The 24351-nt window shown below is 44.5% G+C and overlaps 1 protein-coding gene across 1 annotated transcript in view; it reads right to left on the bottom strand.

Moving 5' to 3' along the window:
* Nucleotides 1–24351, bottom strand: part of SLC12A5 (solute carrier family 12 member 5) — an 814812-nt gene that overhangs the window by 766338 nt on the left and 24123 nt on the right. The window lies entirely within an intron of this gene.

The raw sequence follows: 24351 nt of genomic DNA, 5'->3' as shown, positions 1-24351 counted from the left end.
ACGACGGGGGGGCTGAAGCCCGGTGAGTTCAATGGGTGTTGCGCACCTGATCTCTACTACCCTTTAAAAGTGCAGGTGGGTTGCCGCTTGCCCAGTGAAATAGGGAGCGGCTGTTTCAAAGCTGCTCCGTATTCGTGGCTGCCCTAGCGGCAGCACATTCTATGTAATAGGGGGCACTTTCTCTGTTTGCGCCCGGTACACCTGTTTTAAGGTATGCCAGGGCGAGTACGGGAAAAGTGTGCCCAATACATAATAGGGTCACCGGTGGTTATCCCGCCTGCACAGTGTCGGAGGAAGGGAGTAGCATAGAAAGGCGGCTGCACTACAAACGCAGGGCCAGCAGAGCAGGTTTTACGGAAATGCGGAATTTCCAGACTTCAGTTGATAGATAAGTGCAAATGACAAGTATGGCCTCTGCATGCACGGTGGTCGACAGGGGGAGTGGGACCATTTCACAGGCATCAGAGAGGGCGTTGAACTCGATCCACTGGCAAATGGGACGTCAGTGACGCTTGGAAAGAATATGGAACACAAGGGTCCACCTATTGTCCACCTTGGCATCATTACTGGTTTTGAGCTTACACAGGAAGTTGGAAGCTACGTCGAGTCTTAGTTCACTCAGCAGTATCCTTAGCCGATGAAGGTAACAATGGTCGACCACCCTGATCTGGGAGTGAAAGGAAAAGTCTTCATCAGATTGGAGTTTCTGGTTCCTAACTGAAAAGGGGGGGGGGGCTATAGAAATGAGGTTTAGACCACTGGGTAAAGGTCAGTTGTGCTCTCGTTTTGCTTCAACAAGTTGACAAAAAGAACCAACAAGTTAAGTTCTCTATTCGCTATTCCAATACCAGCGATAATTACATTTTGAAAGTTCAATTAAAGAAAATATGCGCAGGACAAGCAAAAAAAGAGGGACTGTTTTTTTTATGTACAATAAATTCAAATAAATATATTGCAACCACAAGTAGACTTTCATAATTAAACTATCCAAATAAATTGAGATTAATGAATTGGAATAATTATACACACTATGGGCAATCCTAGCCTGCTGCTACGAATAAGCATAGCTCACAATTTTTAAATTTCAAAACAATTTGAATTTTTGGGAATTTCCAAAAATTGAAATTAAAAAAATAAAAGGTTAACAATTCGTACTTTGTCACCTCCAATAAATCATGTAGAAAAGCAGTCGGTGACTGCGGAGAACATACTGAATATCCCACATAAATAAAGCACTGCACATGTTGGTACTGCGCATGCACAGAAACTGGCCATGTTCTGCGGGTGGATCAGAACTGTGAAGATTTGCGGTTCTGATCAATATCCAGATTTGGTCCTTTAAATTGAAATAGTGGGGGCAAATTGTGACATGCCTGTTATTTTGCAATGTGACCTATGTACTAATGGGTCACACTGCAAATTGTCCATTTGCAGTGGGATCACAGATATGATGCTTCAGACCACTGGCAAGAAATCATTAGTCTATAGTCTTTTTGTCTCCACATACAAAGGACATCAGTTTTTCTCGTTTAAAGTCAAAAAGTGGTCTCACATTCATCCATGGATTAGTGGAAAAGAGTCAGGGGTGTGGGCGAGAGGGATTTGTTGATTACCGCCACCTCGAAACCTCTTCCAATTGAAGATCACAGATCTCCATCTCTGACAATGTTGAGACAGAGCTTGAAGACACAATTGTTTCTAGATAGTTAGATAGCACATCCTTAAGACCAGCTTCATGAGACCCCATCGACTCAAGTTTAAAATCACAAAAACAGTCGGTTCATAGGGTTCGGCCAGAGTACTGAGGCTCAGAACCAGACTGCGAACCAGAAGCAGCCCTGGCAAATTTTTCCAGAGGAGCTCTCGTAAATGTAAATATAGTATACTATACTGGGCATCCCGGCGCTGTATAACACTGTGGAATCCATCCTGGCTCTCCCTGTGAGATGCCCCTCCTGGGCACCCCCAAGGTGAAGCCAGGCATCCCAGTGTTGTTGGGGCCTTTGTGGAGATTAAGCAAGCTATTGCCCAGAGTTGCAGCTTGGGACCCATGATTAGAGTAGGCACAGTGGCGAGAATGATCGAGTCCGTGGACATTGAGCCCAAGACCCTGCCGCGTCAGGACTTGAACCCTGGTCCCGAGCCTGATCTCTGCTTCAGAGTCTGCCGCTCTAACCAGTGAGCCACACTTCTCCACTCATACTAAATGCAACGAGCACGCCTGACCACTCACTACAAGGGTCATAGGGGCGGGGGTACTTCCGTGAAGATATATTTTTTTTTAATGTATGTATGGTATATTTTGCAACACATTTTTTTATTGTAGAACTTTAGCCAATTATTGAATGGATGGAAGGAGCTTTGAAACATGGCTGCATGGCTCAATGAATAAATGGTTTTATGGGTAAGGACTGGGTAGATGAATTAATTCAAGAATGGATGACAATGAATAAATACTTTTTTTGCAGTGTTTTGAAGATGATCTCAAAGCCTTGACAAAGGGTGGGTGCCCTGGATTTCCTTTTAGCTTCTGCATTAAATCATCGCCCTCCCCAAACACTTCCACCACTGTGAAATCAAGAAAACCTGATACAGCTTCCTCTTGAATATATTGTGTGATTTAGGCAATTACTTTTTTTCACAGTGCCTCCTTTTCCTTCATCATCTCACTATAGCACCTTTAAATACATCAGTTCTGGGTTTGTTCTTCTCAAAATTAAAAGACTGTGGGCTAGATGTAGGTAGGCTTTTACTGGTTGGTAACGGCCGAAATCGGCCGTTACCGACCGGTAAAAGCCTTTTCCTATGTAGGAGGCTATTTTACCGATTCGGTAAATAACAAATCGGTATTTACCGATTCGGTATTTACCGAATCATCATTTACCGATTCTGTATTTACCGAATCGGTAAATGATATGTAGGAAGCACTGTAAACAGTGCTTCTGGGCTTTAAGAATTCGTTATTTACCACCAACTATTATTTGGTGGTAAATAAGGAATTCCAATGTAAGTGCATAAATGTGCATTTACACCTGCGCCATGTGACAGACATACATGCCCTTAGGGCATGTATGTATGCCACATGTGCACACCAGCACTAATCAGGGGTGCAACAGGGTGTCAAATTGCCACCCTGCCACCCTTGACTTCTTCACAATTGACATTCCTTCCTATGGGCCTCCAGGGCCATAGGAATGAATGGCAAATACCCAATCGGTAAATACCGATTCGGTAAATACCGAATCTTACCGATTCGGTAAATACCGAATCTTACCGATTCGGTATTTTTTACCAAATTATTACCTACATAGGATTTACCGAATCTAAAATACCAAATCTTACCGATTCGGTATTTTAGATTCAGTAAATCCTATTTACCTACATCTAGAGCTGTAATTTTACTCCATCTATACAAACACTTTAGGCCACAATTAGTCGGCAAAATACAACTGCCTTTCCTCTTAGTTCACTAACAGCACCAGGGGAGTGGTGGAGGCGCATAGATGTTTCTAAGTTCATGATTAGATATCAATCGACGCTCAGTGCAATTCCATAATTTAATATACCAAACTGAAATTATGCACACTTCACATTATAAAGAAATGCAGTGTTCTAAATGTTATAGTCTTTATCGTACTCTGAGCTAAGCAACAGCAGACCCCTCAACCTCCTTCCCCTAAAGATCAGAAGGTCTGTGATGCTCTTGATGACCCTGCAGGAGACAGTAAGCAGCCGATTGCAAAAACAAATCTTTTTGAAGAAGGTGTCGCCGCCAAGACCTGGAACACCCTCCCCACCCACCTACGGCAGACCCAAGACCTGCTGATCTTCAGCAGACTCCTCAAGACCTGGCTTTTCGAGCAGTAGCAGCACCCACCACCCCCCAGCGCCTTGAGACCCTCACGGGTAAGTAGCACGCTTTACAAATGCTATGATTGATTGATTTGTGTGACCGGGCCCACTATATAAACCATTTCTTTTTGATTGTTCCTAAAGTACCAAAGCACTGCAGGCAAGAAACGTATCCAGACCAACAGCAAAACTGGACCCCGCTATCAGTAAAACTGGCCCCACCCAGACAACCCACCAGGAAAACGCCAAATGCCCGGTATGGCCGGTCTGGGCCTGCTAAAGGTTATATATATTGCATGGGTGGTAACGCGCATGTAATGACTCAATCAAGCCTGTTTAAGGACAGTAGGAAGATGATTACACAAAGAAGGTGCAGAAACTGGCAGGCATCCAGAGTTACTTATTTTTAACAAGAAATAGGGAATGAAGCATGCAAACTGTATTTGCCCTATTTCTGAGTACAACATGTCTGCATATTTTAACGTTTTGCTTTCCCAGTTACAGACCTGCCAACTCACACAGCTCCACCGTATGTCACACAATAGCGGCTTTCTTCACACTGTTTCCCAGTGACGAGCTGATATCACATTGCATAGGTAGACAGAGCTGGAAACTCGTTCATAGAGTCAGTTTCTAGGCCATTATGTGAAGTGTCTGTGAAGCTACGTCCATCAGAAGGCATGGTCTCATTGGGACAGGCTGGGTTCAAAGCCCCGCCTCCTCTCTGTGATCATCACTCCTCTATGGTTGGCTAGGTAGTGGAATGCTCAAAGTATGCTTCCCTCCAGACCATGCCATTTTAGGTACGCCCATTTGCACATGTTAAACTATTTTCAAAATGTGCATGTCTGCAGTTACGTCATTTGGGGCCCGATTTCGGCCGTTTCCGACCGGTATTTGGCCTACTGAGATGTAGGGGACCTTTTTTTGTCCGATTCGGTATTTTACCGATTCGATAAAATTACCGAATCGCTAAAATACCGAATCGGTAATTTTACCGATTTTTAAATTTGGGATGTAGGTGGGACTACTTTCTGTCCCACAGGCCCTTCAGATTCGGTATTTTAACACCCAATCCAATTGGGTGTTAAAATACCGAATCCAGGTGTGTATGCACATGTGTGCATGCACACCTATGCCATGTGACAGACAGACATGCCCTTAGGGCATGTCTGTGTGCCACATGGCTCACATGCCTGTTTTGGGGGTGCTAGAGGGTGTCAAAGTGACACCCCCTGCACCCTTGCACAAATCGGTAATTACCGAATCGGTAATTACCGATTCGGTAATGCCCATTGATTCCTATGGGCTTCAAGGCCCATAGGAAGCAATGGGGGATACCGAATCGGTATTTACAGAATCGGTAAATACCGAATCTTACAGATTCGGTATTTACCGAATCTGAAATACCTAGATCTCCCCCCCTCTAATTTACCACTTCATAAATACCGATTCGGTATGATTCGGTATTTATGAAGTGGTAAATGTAGATTTACCTACATCGGGCCCTTGGTACTGTTTCATAGTGGAGAGTTGGATATTTACACAACCACTCCATCAGTCACTTAGGGCTTTATAACAAGTTTGGTGGTCCTTTTGTCAGACTGCCTCTGCCACGCCAACAGGAGGACCGCCAAGCCCGTAGTGCGCCTACTTGTCAGATTATGAGTGTAATCCGTGGCAGGTGGGCGGTGCTGCAGCAGTCTCACAGCGGTGGTCTGTTAGGCTCATAGGAGAGCCTTAACAGCAGACCGCTGCCGTAACAGTGCCTGCATCATGTTCCTGCCCAGTGGGGCATACATCATGTCGTAGATGCCATACCGTGTAGCATTGGGGGTGCAATTCCAGAGGGGCACAACATGTGCCCTCCTGCATGAACCCCCAGTCCCAGAAGCAGCAGCTTTCATGTACATCTCCCTTTTCATGGCGGGCTCGCCGCCGTGAAAAGGGCGGTGGAAATTAAAGTCAGAATATGAATGCGGCACCGCGAGCATATTCTGACTTTCATTTCCACTAACCGGTGCAACGGGATCCTTGATCCCGGCAGAGCCAGTGGTCTCATGGCGGTCCGACCACCACACACATAATACGGTGGGCGGAGCACCAAAATGTGGCTGTGGTCGGACCGCCACCATGAGTACAACGGTCCTGTGGACCTCCGGACTTGTAATAAGGCCCTTAGTCAGTTATTCTTAATTAAAAAGCATCTGCAGGGGGGCGTGGTCAACCGTCATGGCCATGGATGGGCTCCTCATTACACTCTTCGAGCCTTCTGCTTATTGCCCCTGTCGCCCCTCCAAATTGTCATGCATGGTGGAACCGACGTGCTGAATGCCCTGGGGAGCTCAGAACCGTGCTGATCCCCATTGGAAGCCTACCATGACGGAATCATACACCCACTGCAACAAGGCGGTGGCGAGAGCAGGGTTACGACCATGGCTGAGAGTGGGACATAGCGGTGATTGTCAGTGGTGCACGTCTTCGGAAGGCTTTGTATGCTGAATTGTGCATTGTCATGACACTTGAAACAGCATGGGATTCCTCTCAGATGGCTGCCTGACCCCTACAAGTCACCGCCAATGGCCAGCTACCATGCTCGCTGGTGGCTGCGGAGTACCGTCATGTTTGGCCCTCCAGGTTCCAAAGAGGTGTGTTGCCGCCTGCATTCCCCTGCTTCTGGTGCCCTGCTGTCTTTCCCACCTGCACGTCACGGCCCTCCACATTGGGGCTCCTGGCACCTATCACTCCCAATCAACTAGACTGCTTCCAGCCGTCCACTAACAGTTACATTGGCTTCTCATCAAAGACTCGTCTGTCGCACCCTCACCTCACAAGACCCCACAAATGTGGCCATGAAAAGTGTGGGCCAGTGGCCTCCATGATTCTGGTGAATGGGACTGCCACATTCTACCCCTCAACAGCTCACTAGGCCTCTGGTCCCACTGGAAGGCCCGGGCCATCCTATTGCGAGACTGAGACCCCTCCTCTGGTGGCAATAATGTCCTGTCCCCTTCGTCGTTGAAAGCGAGAGCTGGAAGGGGGTTCTGCACTAAAGGGTGATTTTGTAGTGAACTATCTTGCTCATATTGTTGGACTAGACCCCCACACTGGTGGCCATTTGCTTTGTCAGATACTCCTACCCCTCCGAAAGAGATCTCTTGGCCGTTTCGCTCCCTACTAATTGCTGAGTTGGCCTTTTTGTTTCACTCATCCCTGAAATTCCAAATAAGAGATGTTAAGGTCAAAGGGGAGGGGAGAAGGTATATGGTTAAAGGGCTTCTCAGAGGACGCAAATGTACTATAGCCAAGATTTACACCCCAAACTCGAATCAGTATAGTTTCCTCCTCTCCTTTCTCCTCCAGTTGGGTGGATCATTAGACAGGGAGGTATTAGTACTGGGAGATTTTTCTCTCATTTGGATTCTAGTTTGGATAGTACCCACCCCCATAGATCACACACAGGCATTTCTATACAGTCTTCAAAACAAGAATTGAAACAACTTGGCCTCTTAGACGCCTCGCAATCACTACACCCCACAACATGGGATTACACTTTCTTCTCGCACTCTCATAGTGCAAATTCTCGGCTCGGTCACACCTTTGGTAGCCAAACACTACAACATGATATTCCAGCAGCTGACATCCACCCCATAACAATCTCCAGTCATGCCCTGGTAGAGCTTACTCTAGATTGGCCAGTTCTGAAGCCTCCCTTCCGTTGATAGTTTTTCTCAAACCCTCAAACCGCCTTTTTAGGGATGAGCTCCTAAAGATCAAAAGAGTTTACTTCCATGGGAACGACCCCCTGAGACACTAACTAAACCATAACCTGGGATGCCTTTAAGGCTGTACTGAGGGGGAAGTGAGGTGGAAGTGCATCTCGCTAATGTCTGCCCTCACACAACTGAAGAGAAGACTATGGAGCAATTGGCATTGGGTAATAAGGTCCTTCAAATTGACTAGGACCACTCTGAATCTTCAATGGAAATGACTGTTAAGGGGGAAATTTAACGACATATACACTAACAGGGCATAACTTACCCTACTGCACCTCAGACAAACCACATAAGAGTTGAGAAGCAAGGTGGGCACTTGTCTACGCCGTCAACTTCAAGCGAGGCAGGAAAAGGACTATATAGGTCCAATTCGGGGACAGATGGGAAGTTGGCCAACATGGAAGAAGAAATGGTTGGGGCATTTCGACCTTTTACAAAAATCTTTATACAGCAGACATGGCAAACAACTCCACACAGTGTTCATATTTGGCAGATGACAATCTGCCTAAAAACTCCCCCGCACAACAAGAAATACAGGAAGAAACCATTATTGTAGAGAAAGTCCAAAAGGCAATAATTTGCTTAAGCTACACCAATCCCCTGGCCCAAATGGGTTCACTGCTAAGTTCTATAAGGCCTTCAGTTCCGCTCTGGTGCCACACCTGACTACTCTTTTTAACTTGTTTGCTGAGTCACAAGCCGTAGCCTCCTCTATGGGGAAGCCCTCATTTCTGTCATTCCAAAGCCTGGGAAAGACACTAGCAAGTGTCCATCATACCACTGCTGAACCCTGATGTGAAGCTGTACACCAAAATAATAGCTAATCAGTTGGAGGACGTCATGCCATAGTTCAGCCATCAAGACCAGTCTGGCTTCATTAAAGGATGACAGACACATGATGATCTTCTATGGGTGGTCCATGAAGTGGACAAAGCACCTAAGAAACAGATACCTGCAGTGCTACTGGCATTAGACGGCGAGAAGGCGTTCAACCAGGTGGACTGGACCTTTCTTTTTCACACACTTCGCCATTTTGATTTTGGGGACAGATTTATTGCAATAACAAAAGCCATCTACACCCACCCCAACTCTAAAGTCTTAGTTAATAGGATTGCTTCTAAATACTTCCCTCTGGGGCACCGAACATGCACAGGGAATACAAAGCACTGAAAACCAGTTCCTTGCCTACTTATTGGATGTATCCAAAACTATATCCTCGTACATGTTGCAAATAGAAGCTGGCATATCCCATATAACAGACACCATAAGGATTTCTCTGATCCTTCTCTGGCACAAGGTCTGGGTTACCCCAGAAACTTCACTAAACAGGGATTTAATAACTGATTGCCTTTCGCTAGATGGCGTGTCTAAAATCAAATGGCTATGTTATGTGAGAAACATGTTTAAGGAGTTAAGCCATCCGGAATATTTTGTAAAATCAAGTACGATGGAGAAGGTCCCAAGAAGTCTGATCAAAAAGATGGCCTTGGACCACCTTGTTACATCTAGGTGGAATGCAGAAAAAGAAAAACATACCATCATTAGATATCAGCAAATCACCTCCCATGAAGGGTTACAAAAATATCTAACACTAGTGAACAGCCCTTATGCCCGTTCGCTGTTTACTCGCTTCAGGCTAGGCATTTTCTTTCGACTGGTCACATTCCCCCAATGTAATGACTGGTCCATGTCAAATCTTGTATGTCCCTGCGATAATATTTCGTATCAATCTAATAATCATTGTGTCTTATTTTGTAAATTTTATCAGGCACCCCGCAGGGCCTATCTATTACCCATTTTAAGGACATGTGGGATTCGAACTTGTAAGCTAGCTTTTTTCAAACTGCAACAACTGGAAGAAGATTATGTTATTCGTGCACTGAACTGCTTTTTAAAACTTGTAGTAAAATTCCGTAACTCAATGAATTGATCAAAAATCTTATTGAATACTTTTTGGGTAATATTAATTACCTTGATCGGGATATATTTATTATATGAATTATCTGTTGTAATAATTGTTTTTAACTTGTGTGCTTTTATGATTTGAACTACTAAATCGAATAAAGCAAGTTTGATTTGATTTGATTTGACTTCCCTCTAATACGCAGAACAAAGCAGGGGTGTCCCTCTTATCTCTTTAATTTGCCTTGATAATTGAGCTTCTAGCGGCCAGAACACAGGCCTTTCTCCTCATTCAGGGACTACCCTACGTATCAGAAAACCATAAAATGCCATTGTTTGCAGACGATGCCCTCTTGACTCTTACTTCCCCCTGAACGTTGCTGACAGCTCTGCAGCGGAACATTGGACGTTTGAGCCTGTGGCAGGATTCAGGGTTAATCTTAATTTTTTTTTACTCAACCTGACAGTCCTGGCCGGAAAGATAGAGGGACTAGCGTATTCCACCACCTTCCAATGGGTCAAGCAGGAAATCACATACCACAGTATAAAAAAATCACACCTCGAGTGGTAGATCTATATAAAGCTAATTATCCCCACTCTAACAACAATTAGAGCAAAACCTCAAGAAATGAGCCCGCTCTATCTAAGCTGGCTAGGTTGTATTGAAGCCGTAAAGATGACAATGTTACCAAAAATGTTATACCTCTTCCAGGGTCAACCCATTGACGTGGATTGGGCTTTTTTCTCCACTATACACTCCATGCTTACTGCTTTCATCTGGCAGAACGGTAGAGCCTGACTACCACATAAAATAATGACCCTCCCCAAAAAGGTAGGGGGATTGACCCTACCCAATGTTTCCCTTTATTACAAGGTGGGACAACTCCGAGTAATCATGGAATGGTCTGTGAGGGAATCTGACAAACATTGGTTACACATGGAAAGGGAGATAACCGGAAGAATGATTTGGGATGTCCTGTGGAAACTGAGGCCAGATCGCCTGCCTAATTCCTATGTAAGCTCCACGACTAGAACTACTTTAAAGGCCTGGGATGAGTCTACCCACCGGCATGGCTTATTGACCCTTCCCTTATCTTACACCCCTATCCACTACAATAGGGCTTTCACACCTGCATTAGCCTCTGGACCCTTTGATCTGTGACGGGAGGGAGGCTGCCTTACAATCTCCAAACTTTTCCATGGGTGGGACATCCTCACATTCGACAACTACTGTTGCAAAGTTTAATCTACCAGCCACAGAGTTGCACCATTCCACCCAACTAAAACAGTGGGTAATGTAACCTGAGGTTCAACAAGCAACAACAAGGGACTTTCTCCCTATAGAGAAATTTGTGCACAGCCCGTGGGGGGTCCTGGGTTATATCTTGTTTCTTTACTCACTCTTGGCTTCCACGGCAGACACAACTGTTCCTCAAAAAAGGGGCCTATGGGACCAGATCCTAGGGACGCTTCTTACTTTAGAGGAGTTGCGAAAGCTATGGAGGGACATTCCCAGGTTCAACAATCGATGGATCTTAGAGACACCCACTATAAAATACTCTATAATTGGTACTTACACATCGTCAAACTGCATAAAATGTACACAGTGTAATTGGATAGATGTTGGAGGGGTTGCAGATTTCTCTGCATTTTCCACAACATCTTGTGGAACTGCCCCACAGTACGGCCTTATTGGGCTGAAATTTTGGCACAAATTAAGAAGATTCTGGGCTACCCTCTGCCTCATACACTGGAATTTATGCTTCTGGGGCTGCGTGATCCCTCCCATAAGCATCAGACAATGGGAGATCAATACATATTATGGCTATGCCTGGGTGCAGCTAGGAAGGCCCTGGCAGCAGCCTTGAAGAAACCTACAGCCCCCTCCTTCTCACAATGACACACTTGCCTCTGACAGTTATACTCACAGACTCCCCAAAAAGTTTTGATTATGTATGTAGGCCACTGGTCAGGTTTTCCTCTCTTCTCCTGTCCCACATGCATGAGGGTGCGCCGCTTCTTCCAGACCTGAACCCCCGCACTTTATTTGGCACTTCTGACCCAGAACCCCTGGCAGCTCCATGGAGACCTCCCGCCACTCTTACTCCTACCTACCACAAGTTAGCCACCAATTTCACCACTTTTTACATGAAAGTAATTAAGTTTTCTTGTTTTCCCTGATTCAGGGATGTTGTTGGGGTGTAAAGGGGTTGTTTTGGGCACTTTGCAGTGTCTTTTGTAACATGCTGCATGACTTTATTGTGCACAGGCATCTTGTTAGCATGCTTCTACATAGGCAGCCATTATGTATGACACTCTATTGAATTTTGGCATCTGTGTTTTGAATGTGGCCTCCTGCCATGTCATGCTGCAATGCTTAATTTCTATGCCCAGAAAATCAATAAAGAAAGTTTGAGGGAAAAAAAAAAGAATCTGAGTTAACATCATGACTGACCGAGGACTGTTAGGGAGCCCCAAGTAGCCCTATGGGGCCATCCATCATAATGAAAAAAAGACAGATATGTAATTCTGCACTGCTAACAATCACCAACCTAGGCCATTCCAGAATGTTTCATTGTTTGTTGATGTCAGCTCAGGGTTTGACACATTTTGTGATATCATACATCAGATGATGTCACAATAGGGTAATTTTTTGTTTCACAATTCTTCATTGAGAAATCAAAACAAAACAGTGTATTGATTGAGGATCTATCAAATTAATCTCCCCAAATCCACCTTTCATTAGATGTGTCTCACCAATTACCACCTGCCTGGTCTGGTAATTTATGAGACCTCCTGTTTTATAAAATGTGTTTTTAAACTCTCCTATCTCTATTTGCCTGTATGTATCTTTCACTCATAACAGTGGGTTACTTGTTTATGTTTTTTGCCCAGCCAGCATTGGCCTAGTTATTTTTGTATTTTCTCAAGAAAACTGAATAAATACAATAGTCCAACATTTAGAATTTGGGAATAATAACATTTGTTGAAATTGTATTTGTACTGTACTTTGTGTTTTGTGAACACAAATAGAATAAAAGATCTGTCGTGTCCAAGGCAGCTGATGTGTTGTTTATAATGTCCCATCAGTTGTTTGACTGTGAGCTCACCAGATAATTATTGTGGCAATGCCAGCCTCAAATGAAAATGAGACAGGGAATTCATATTGATTTTCATTACTTTTGTCAATATTCAGACGCAGTGAAACGGAGATGTTCCCAGTCTCCTCCTTATATTTTGTACAAATTATAAGTAATGTTTTTGTTGGTAGCATCATGTTGAATGCATGTGTTACTAAGCCTCTTTACACCTGGGAGCTGATCTAAAGCAGTGGTTTTTAACCTTTTGACTTCTGTTGACACCGACTTAACCATTAATGGATTCTGGGGCCTTCCACCTGAATCATTATTGGAAGCACACTGAGTCATTATAAGGCCCTGGGGAACCAGAGCAGTGTTGATGATTTGAACTACAAAAATATGGAAACAAGCATTCAGCAAACAACCACACAAATAATTGAATATTTAATTGACAAACAACAATAAAAAAATCAACATTTTAATTTAAATGGTAATGTTGGTGCTATTCTAAATGTAACCGAGACCACTCATTTTCCATACTATGTTCTGTTTTATTCTCTTCCACTGCTTCAATGAGTCAATATGAGAATACCAACGTAGAGCCTGATTTAGAATGTGGCTGACAGATTACTTCCACACATCTGTCTTATTACATGTGCCATTGGATATAATGCAGTTGTAACATGGTGAACAAGCTCTGTGTCAATTTTTTTTACAGAGTAACCTGTGCACCGAACTGTGTCAGGCCCTTACTTTTAACCCTTCCATTTCAAATTTCTTCACATTTACGGAATGTTCATAATTTTCAGTTTTACATTTTGCTTCTTTATTTATATGCAACCTAATAATCTGATGATATTATTAGATTTTTCTAAGCTCTCGGGGACCCCCTGAATAGTCTTTGTGCACCCCATGGCTGACCGTACCACAGGTTAAGAGCCGGCGCTTTAAACAATGGCGTGGGAGATGCTGAGCACCGACGCGATAGTCGACCTCAAAGTTCTTGTATTGTTAGCAGTGTGGTCTTGTTCATTGTGAATAATTGCAACCTTAAGCCCGCAGCGCGAGCCCATTATTCACCGGAAGCATCAGGTGTACAGCAGGTCCCGAAGTACCCGGGCAATCCCCTGGTGCGCCCCAAGGGTGGGGGCTGTTTTGGGCCCCTGGGGGCCGTTTTCGTTTTTATTACAGGGCCGTTTATGCAGCATAGCTGTAAAATCGGTCTTGTAACAAAATCGGCCGAAAACCGGCCCTAGCAAAGCGCTCGGTCGCACCACCCAGGGGGGCCGGTTTTGGTTCCCAGTCCGGCCCTGACCCAGGGAGCAGTGCGGCTCTCTCCGCTTCCTGCAGACCGCCACCTATGAAAAAGAAACTGGACGGGTGTCATATGGGACCACATACAACATAAACGTGTAGATGAGCTGCTATGAATAGAGGGAACGTTCTCACCGCGGAGTCCTGAGTGAGGTCATAGGCAGCTCGAGCTTCGCTGAGAACACCTGGGTGAAAAGCACCGTCAATATTTACAGCTACAGATGTTGCGGCTCATCTGTTGCTCTATATTCGCATAGTTGCCAACTGTCCAGTTTTTGCAGGGGCAGTCCCGGCAAGTTGGAGACTGTCCCGGGTAATATTGTTGCAGAAACTGTTCCTCTTTATTACACACAGGTAAGCAAACAAGAACTTTCTATCAGCAGCAGCCCTGTGCTGCAAAGTGTCCCGGGGAATTTGTTTCAAATGTTGGCAACCATGTATTCAATTTCACCTGATAACACTGTCTCCTGAGTTTCTGACTGCTGCCAATTTGGGCCTAAGCCTGGCAGTCCCAATTGGCTGTTGATAGTCCTGATCCCTTCTACTTGGCTCTATCTGCTTTTGAGCAGACCACGGTGGAGGGAGGTGGGACAATTGACCATTGACTCTTTTTTTATTAGGTTTTTTATAACACTCTTATCTTATACACTCAACACAGTTACATTTCCATAGTGAGATCAACATGTTGCTCAAGCCGGTTGATTGTTATAATTTAAATTGCAGTACCCACAACATTGTTATCCATGTAGGTGCTAGCAATTCAGTAATAATGACATTGTGTCTCAAGGTTAGCCCAGCATTCTCTCACGAGTTCCATCAAAAGGAAAGTCAGTCTATCACCAGAGGGAATAAAGAAACCCTGGGGAGTGATCGGATTATTGTCTATAGCATTCTATCAGAGCATGCAAAACATGTAGACTATTGGAGCCTAATGCTTAGGCTACACTTTCAGAGGTTATGTGGGATAGGATAGAAGCCATAGTGAGAAATAAAGAAACCAATAACACAAATTCCCTGTCTTCATGTACTATAAAACAAAACAATTAACTTAGAGCAAAAAGAAAACCTCCTGAGGTCTGCTAATGGCTCGGAGATCTGTCAGTGGTTAAGAGTCACTAGGTAGGGGGTCCGGGGAAGAGGGCCCATCCGGAGGAGGAGGGGGAAGATCCAGGACGACAGGGGGACCCAAACAGCCAATCCCTGAACCAGCAAGGACCCCATCTTGAACCAAGAAACTGTATGTCCCTGCCACAGAATTCACTCAACCACCACCCAACCCCCGCAATGTGGATGTCTATTCTCACCCATCAGAATCGGTGGAACTAGAATGTGTGGACGCATCAGGTGAGTGTTGCGTATCCTACGCCGTTTCGTGACCTTATCCTCCCTGATCAAGGCCTGTTCCTCTGCTCTAGCCCAGCATCCTGTTCCCAATGTATCACTAGAGGGGGTTGCTTCGCCTTCCATCTAAGCGCCAGTCTCCGTTTGGCTAAGAGAAAGGCCAGATCAATGAATTGATGACTACGTTTTTTGGCTTTAGGTCTTGAGAAGAAGCCCACAAGGCAGACCCTGGATGGCATGCCAGAGTCTGTGATAAAATCTTGCATTTTGACAATCTCCGCCAATAGCCGGTAAGTGTAGGACAGGTCAAAACCATGTGGGCAAAGCCAGCATCTCCCTGTGAGCATCTGACACAGGCCTGGGGGTCACTTCCATAAACTACATTCAATCTGTGGGGGGGTAAGGTAAGTTCTATGGAGGACATTGAATTGGATCAATTTAAAAGCTGCATTCCTGGATGCTTTTTTGGGACTACCTAAAACTTTTTTTCATTCTTTCTCAGTAAGCTGTCTATTTAAGGCAGTCTCCCACTTGCCCGGCAGGTGCGGTAGAGGACGATATGCAGTCTCCATTATGGACACCACTTCACTAGGTGTCCTGCCAATCCTAACCTTACTATAGCCTGAAGGGTTGCATGGGTGATTGGTTCTGTCACATCGGCACCCACAGTTCTACAAGAGCTCCGCGTATTTTGTGATAATTTAGGAACTGTCCTAGTAACAATTCGTGGTATTCCAAAAAATCTTCCAGCGGAAGGAGTTCACCATCACGGTAGAAGTCGCCCACGTTCCGTATTCCTGCGTCCTCCCAGCCTGTCAGATGTCTTTGTGGAAGGGGGGCGGGGCCGCCCTGCTTGTGGGACTCCATCTATAGGGATGTCAGGCGTATAAAGCGGTGTATCCTGGGAGAGCTTCGTACATCTATCCCAACACGCCTTTGCCACTGTCAATAACGTTCCCATTGGTTTGATTCAATGGCGACGGTTAAGCATTCTCGGAATCAAGACCGTTCGCACTGAAATAGCTGGCAATGACAAAGTTTCTAAGCTTCTCCCATCGAGCCATCATTGACCATTGACCCTTGAACCTTTACGGTAACTATAAATCGGAAATGTAATCTTGGCAGGCATATCTGGCCCACATTTTGCTGAATATGCTGCTGAAAATCAGCCGACTTTTAGTCCCACCCACTTTTTCCTGCTCACCAAGCTGAGGATGCAGTGAAGTCCACGGTGCCTGCTGCCAGCCAGTAGGGCTGATGTGGTACGGTGCCAGCCCCTTTGAGCGGTGTGTGGGTATCGGTCTGCGATGGCCTCATCACTGGTTGGAGAGGCACATAAGATGGAGATGGTCTGGCTCTCAGGTTGGGCCATCGACCTCTGACCCCCCTGCACACAATCCACCCCCTCCCCCTGGGCATGATGCATCACCCTGAGGGTACTCTCTCTGCCCTGCCTGCCCTTGCCTTATGCAAAAGCTGCCAATCTCCAACCCCGGGACATGGATATGTTAACAGCTTTAACCAATCCTGTGTGAGCGTCTCCTGGGGAATCTCAGAGCTCTCGCCTTCGCCCTCGCTGTCTGCCCATTCCATTAGAATGATTTGATTAAAGCCTGAAAGACGCTTGAAACAGTAAAGCAATGTGGGGCTTCCAGCAGGCTGGCTTGCCTCTCCACTCGTCCACCCCCCTGCCTGCCCCCAGACGCTCTTCAGACACACAATGCCCCCTCTCTAAGCGGCATTTGTGGGGGTCTTTAATAGATACAGTGTAAAAGATGGCGGTCGCAACCACAGCCCCTACTATTACCAATTTCTGGGGTTCTCAGATTTTAGAAGAGCCATCAATTAAACCTCCATCACTCCTGTAGAGGAGATGTGGGGGTCCTGTGAAATACCCATGCCCCCTTCAACCTCGGAGACAGAAACCAGCAAGAAATGTAAGGCCAGACATGCTGTGGCAAAATAACTGATGGCAGGGGAAGTGTCTGTGCTACATCAAGGCCACTGCAGCCAGCTGCTTTGTAGAATCGCAACAAGAAGCCACAAGAGGGCGTCAGGCTGCAAATAAAATGCACCTCCGTGCTAGCAAAGGGGAGTGCCCAAAAGGCAATCTGTGATTTTGCAAGTGGTTACAAGAATCCTTGCACTTGAGCTGGGCAAAACCATCATTTATGGGTTGGAAGGAGTTGCCGCCGTGACACCCTTGGTGCTCTTTTGCCTGTCTTGTTGTCTGCTGGTCTTAGAGGCTGAAGTCGCGTGCTGATAATTTTTTTTGTTTTACATAGGTGCTATACTCTACACTTGGAAATGATATGAACTTGTTTTTGCCTACCCACTTTCTTCTTGGTGAGTTTTTAACTTTCACCTTGAGGTTCAGAGCTTTGGAGGCGTTTATTAGTCTTTGTTCGCGTCAAATGGCTTGGTGCTTCATATTGGCGATTGTTATGTTATGTTATCCTGCATTTCTAAAGCGCACAGTTACTCAGAGTATCCCGGCGCTGGACACGATGTCAGATGTCCCAGTGCTGTGTGATGTCCCAGTGCTTTGTGATTACCCTCGGTGAGCAAGACCCTGGTCGGGCACCTTTTCCTTTATGAAGCACCAAAGCCTGCCATGTTATCTTCAAGTTGTCAGGACATCTTCAGAGTGTGAGACAGCCTGTTTTAGCTGCTTGAAAAGATTCAGATTTAACTTTAGAACCAAATGTATGACTTTGGTCAATTTGTTGAGAACAGCTGGAGAAGAAGGGGGTGATCAGTGAAGTAAGACGTCGGATACTTCTCCTCTGAGAGGCAGAAAGGCGAGATCTCATAGTCTTTGTTATCAAAGGCCTCCTTGAGCAGTGGCGTAGCTAGACCTGAGAAAGCCTGGGGCAGTACTTACCCTTTACAGCCCCGCGACGGGACTCCTTGAAGGGGCGTGCTGGCGAATCCATGGATTGCCGCCCCGCGACTGTGCCACGCTGGAGATGGCAGGTGAGAGCTGGGGGAACGGCATTTTGCCATTTTGTCACCCCCCTCAGTGACATTTTGTCACCCCCTCAGGGATGACACCCGGGGCGTCCCGCACCCACCACACCCCCCCTTCCTATGCCATTGACCCTAAGCAGGTGAGGGGGCAGCAAGGAGAACCAGTGCAGGAGGTGAGATGGGCATCAAGAGGAAACTGACAGGGAAGGGTCAGATCTACAGAGGTGGGCAATAAGCCTAAACTACTAACCAGTGGTCAGCAAAGGACGAAGAGGAAGATTAACTAGTAAATATGGAAAAGTGATTGAAGGTGGCAAAGGGGCACTGCTGCTAAAAGTACAGGCAGAGAAGTGGTCGGAAGTAGGTTACCAGGCATTAAATGGAAGAGTTAAACAAGATCCAGATTAAAAGAAGGCCACAAAGGGTAGCAAGATGATGGGGAAAAGAAAGAGTGGTGGTGTGCAGAAGAGAAGCTGGGTAATGTGAGATACAACTACTATGAACTTTCAAACATCCTTCTCAGTCTTTCATCCAGTGATTAATTTGAGCCGTGGTTTCCGGTGCTCGGCACTGGCCCTTAACTGTCAACACCAGCGCTTGTGACAGTCTGCCACAAGGGGGCTTTGTCTGATTGATTTAGAGATGACCACCACAACAGTCAATTATTAATTCAACATACATAAAAAATGACTATCAGCTGCCACACGGGCCATATTTTTAGCTTTAGGGGCCTGCAATAGTCTGAATTGTCACACTTGTAGGAGTGTGATGGTTAGTAGTTGTGTTGGTACTATAACTGGCAGCGCAGGCGGGGGCAGTGTCTGCTGCAAGCTGCAGCTTCCTCCTGATGACAGCCCTGATACTTTATTTTTTTATTTTTTTACAAATTAAGCACTGCTTTTAACCCTCCGTTTTAGCCATGTCATCCAACTAACAAGCAAAGGTGACCATTACTAACAAAACAACTCGCCACTTCCCCTTTTCAAATCCACGCCTATCATTCTATTGCTACCACCTCGTATTCGTATATTTCGAATTAATTTCTCTTTACATGTTTTGACATGTCATTGCTTTATTCCACCTTGCATTATTTTATTTTTGTGTTTTATAGAGGAGGAGGATATGTTATATCTTGTTTATGTATTTATTCATCTCCCAAGTTGCTTTGCCCCTAGCTGCTCAGCCAGTGTGAATGTGCAGCGTGGATTGTTGAAGTGGTGGTGATGATGAATGGAATGTTTGGGTGCCTGTGAGGTGAGGTGAGGTGTGATAGTTGAGTATGGGCTGAGCAGAAGGCAGGCTGCTCCTGGTGAGGCTGTTCGCTGTGGATGTACTAACCTGCAAATAAGACTTAATAAATAATCTACAATTTACACTTCGGCTACCTGATTTTGATTACATAATTTTTATCACATACAATCCAACACAGCTAATGCATAACAAAGACCAAAATAAAAAAAAGTTGTTTTCTTGAGTGATTTGTTTATTATCCTCTTTATGAAAAACTATTTAAAGCAAAATCCCCGCGATTTCAACACCTTAAATTGATTCTTGTAGAACTGAATAGATGATTGTTTGAATGCAAAACAATGTTTATTGCTCATAGGTCATCTTAATATGCTCCTATCATCCCATAGCCCACACTGTCCTGTTGACATAAACAAACTGCTATAGACAGGATAATTTTTCTGTTTATTTTAGGTCATTAGACTGTCTGAATTAATATGTTATCTAAATGTTATATAAACAACTTTTTGTACAAATATTGCATAACATCAGTCTTATCACTGTATATTTTTATAGCCTTGAAGAAGTCTCGTGGAGACGAAACACACCGCGTCGGCTATGATCATGTATCATGTTTTTAATAATGAAATGAAAATATCATCTATCAAAAAAAAGAAAGAAGAAAAGTTTTTTTGATTAAACGAAGTCTCCAGCAAATTCTTTGGGCTTTGGGAGCGTATTCACTATGATTGTGATTGATACTAGACTGCATTCTCATAGATTGCACTATATTACTCTTTGATACTTTAAATATATTGGTATGTGCTGAGCATTTTTTGTTTGTGGTATTAATTTTGGTTTTCCAAAATATCAAGGGATCCAGGGAGGTCAGGTTCCCAGTTCGTGCACTACCACTGTTCTGTCTATCTTACCTAGAACATTTAAAAAACCAGTGCAGGTCTAGGGTGCCTTGACCTTTTATCTTGTGTGTTTGTTTTTTTAAAGTTGTACTAACCTACTAACTACTAATCTTGTGTTCCGGAATAGTATGCTACTCACTGAAAAAGCACTTCAATGCCTCATCAGTGGTCATAAGCACTATATATAAATACATTTACAATTAGAATTGAGATCTAGAAGTTCTCATAGACGAATCTTTGTTCAGTCTGTTACTTTGCAGAAGTTGTACATACATTGCGAAATGTAGTTCCTTTGCTATGCCCTGGAGGAAGGCCAGACGTCACTTGGTAAAAAAACAAAAAAAGCATTGCTGACCATTGTGAACCTGGAGGAAATAAACTTTTTTCAGTGGTTTTATGAAGCAGACGCAGGACTGGAATCCAGATTATGACCTTATGAAGCAGATTGCGAGATATATCTCCAAAACACAGACCGCCTGCATGGCCAGAAGACATCTGTTTCCATCCACACCAGGACATGGCTGTAGAACATCACCTAGGAAAATGGACTACCATGTCTGATCGGGAATCACCTGATAATATAAATTGCAAGACATGACGCTCAAATATTATCTGGAGAGATAGACGCTAAGGTCAGAGCACAGAGTGAGACTGAAGGCAGATCCTGACTGCAGATGATCACCTTGGACAGTGACTTTAGTAAGCAACTCCTGAAGATCACCTTGTGATAGGCTGCTGACCGCGGCGTCGAAGGATCGCCTTTCCTCGATCGATAGAGAATGAGAGAGAGAGGGCACCATAAGCAGAATTCTGAATCTCAGGCAGGAAAAGAAAAAATCTCACTGGAACCTGATCAGACAACCACATGGTTTACATCACTCAGGGACAATGGTACCGCGCCTTGTGCCCACAGTAGCGAATATCCATCAGAGCCTCACACACTCAGCGCCCTCTTGCCAAGAGACCCCCAGCACTACATAATCTTAGCATCCTTTTTCCACAGTCATTTCACCCTGTATGTCCTTGATGTTCCACAACTAGGCCCAAAGACCACTGGTCCAGAAGGGTTAGTCAGTACTTGCATTGTCCTTTACTCATAGTGCCGGGAACTAAATGTGTCCACGAGTAGTGTCAAACGCACAAGTTACTAAAAGAGAAGAAACATCGAGTGCAGGAGTAAATAGCACACTCACACACTCAACTCACAAGCCTCACTTCCATCACTGTCGCAAACGCATCGTGGAATCCTTTCAATCGTTTCTAGATACAGAAGGTAGCCCTTGTGCCACACACCACCGGTACCACCCGGCAAAACTGATTAATAAATGCACTTAGACGTAAGCAAGCTCAAGAAACACAGGTAGGCCTTTCTGCCACACCTCTCTGTTGAGCTTCCCAAACATGAAAAAAGATGAAGGTTTGTCCAACAGGCACCGCAACAACTAAGGATCAATATTACCCTCCTCATCATCATAACTGGCGATCTAGGCTGTGTGTCCTAACAGTAGACTGACCAGGGGATGTCTTATTTTCATAATATTTGATGTCTATATGTCTTCCCTGATGTGGGAGTAAACTGAGCACCTCTCCCACTATTTTTTTACATCCCTCGGCATACAACCTATAGGCCTCATGCCTGCCGTGCTACATCGGTGTGCTATGAGAGAGTTCCTCTGGCCATCCTGTGTCACGGGTCATGCGACGTGACCCCTGCAGGCAGTTCTCAAGGCCTGCCCCTAACATGTCTAAGTGCCACGCTGAACACCTGGAAAAAGTCCTATTCTCCAACACCAACTGGCACTTGACAAGATTGGCGTTTGAAGAAGTCACCCAAAAACTCCTTATGGACACATTTCTAAACAAGCAATCAAACTATGAGCAGATGTGTTGCAGTGACACAAAGTACAAAAAAGCATGGAGAGAAAGTTTTCACTTTTGTGAAATTGCTTTTCTGGATAGAAGCAAGCACTATCACATCGACTCCTGTGCTAAAGATGTCCTACTCAGAGTGAACATGGAGGCAATTTGTCGGACCAACTTAGCCGGCATGATACTTCTGGCACTCTTAAACTCACTTTCTTCCCACAATGTCATTTCTATTATTATTGGGGCAAATGTTTGGTACAGTACTGTGTAAAATAATTTTTCCCTTGGACTTATTATCACAAATGGTCATTCAAACTCACGCCCTGCTTCATCCACACTATGTCAGAGTAATGGATCTCCCCAGATTACACAAACAAACCCATTGCAAATGTGACTTCAAAATTATCAAAACAATACCAAAAATGTATTACGTAATTAATGCAAGATATTAAAAACACAATAATGAACAATACATTTCACAGAAATAATTAAAAAGTTAAAATCCTTTACAAAGAAGAGACAAATTCGAGTGATTCCTTATGAAATCATCAAATATCATTAATCCGTTAGAATTTTAAACAACACGTCAGGCTAATATTAGCAAATGACAATACATTAGTTCCTCGGATTTAATAATGACAATTGCGTCGACGCGTTTCGGTGTGTTGCTCGCTTTTGCTCCACCTTTTTCAAGACAAAAAACTGTGTTGTCCCTCTTTTTTCCGTTTTCAATGTTAAAAAGTCAAATACAATCTGATAATAGTTATATCCTGGAGTTATAACAAAATGCTTTCTTAGTGATATTGTCTAATCACGGTGTCTTCCGATGATAGATTTTTTTCACCCCCACTCAGTCCTTATTTATCAAGGAGATATCATCTTCTCCATGATTCTTCTGAGTCAATACTAATCAAGCACTTTCAAGTGGCTGTCGGAAACCTACGTCTGTAACCCCTTAGGACCGGTTATATGATGTTACAACGCATTCCGTTGCAACGCATGCCTTTTCCACGCATGCGTTACAACGGAATGCCATTACCACGCATATGGTTTACCACGAAAATGCCTTTACCACGCATAGTTTAACAACGTTTTTCGTTGTTTAACTATGCATGATATTGGCATTTTCATGTTAAACCGACTGCATGATTGATTATGTAGTTCAAATCTATATATGTTTTTTTATTATGCCTAACCTAATAAATTATTATAATTAAAAAATGTACTTACATTTTCTTTCGACGGTATTCTCCTTCTTCTAACTCTTTTTAAGTGGTCCTTTCTCTATTTTTGATGCTGTACGTAGATGTACGTACGAAATCACGTCTGTTAGGGAGGCTCTTTCCATGAAGGACAGGAGGCACAGAAGAGCGTGTATAAGGTAACTTTTTTTTTTTTTAAATAAACCCTCTCGTTTGTTTGTTTTTATGGGGGGGAGACCCCCCCAAACCCCACCTTTTTTTCCGACCTTTAACTCACATTCCTTTACTACGTATTTCGTAGTAAAGGAATGCGTGGTAAAGGGTATAGTGGAAACCACGCATGCGTTGTAAAGCATGCGTGGTTAGTGCATCCGTGGAAACGGCTTCGTTGTAGTGGCTGTTTCCCCTTAGGACCTCGCATCAATCCGTGTTCTGAGGTGCCATATATTTTCTCTAATTTCCTCTCTCCTTCACAGGCGCTGTTGGCTAATTGAGGAGACTGCTCCGGTATCGAGTCAGTCAAGATGCAATACTCGCCACAATCCACCGTTGCCTCCGTCGTGCTTGATCCCAGTTACGGAAGATCGCTATTTTCTCGGCAACCTAACTCCCAGCGCGTCGTTCTCCAGGTAGAGAAAAATGACCATTTGTGATAATAAGTCCAAGGGAAAAATTAGTTTTACACTGTTGTGTTGGTACCCAGTCCCTTGGTTGGTTGGGCCACTCCCTCTAAAGTTTAAGAATGGTACAGTACGGTGGCAGTCAAGGGGAGGGCAGTGAGTGTGCAATGTGGGTGTGTGGGAGAAGCGCAGTATGCACATCTAGTGGATGAATTGCACAATGTGGAACCCGAAAATCAATCGCGGCTTCCCCACTTGACCAAATTGTGTGGTCCTAGTCA

The sequence above is a fragment of the Lissotriton vulgaris genome, chromosome 7 (assembly GCF_964263255.1).
Source record: "Lissotriton vulgaris chromosome 7, aLisVul1.2, whole genome shotgun sequence".
NCBI classification, from domain to species: Eukaryota; Metazoa; Chordata; class Amphibia; order Caudata; family Salamandridae; genus Lissotriton; species Lissotriton vulgaris.
This window is presented reverse-complemented; position numbering and strand designations above follow the sequence as displayed.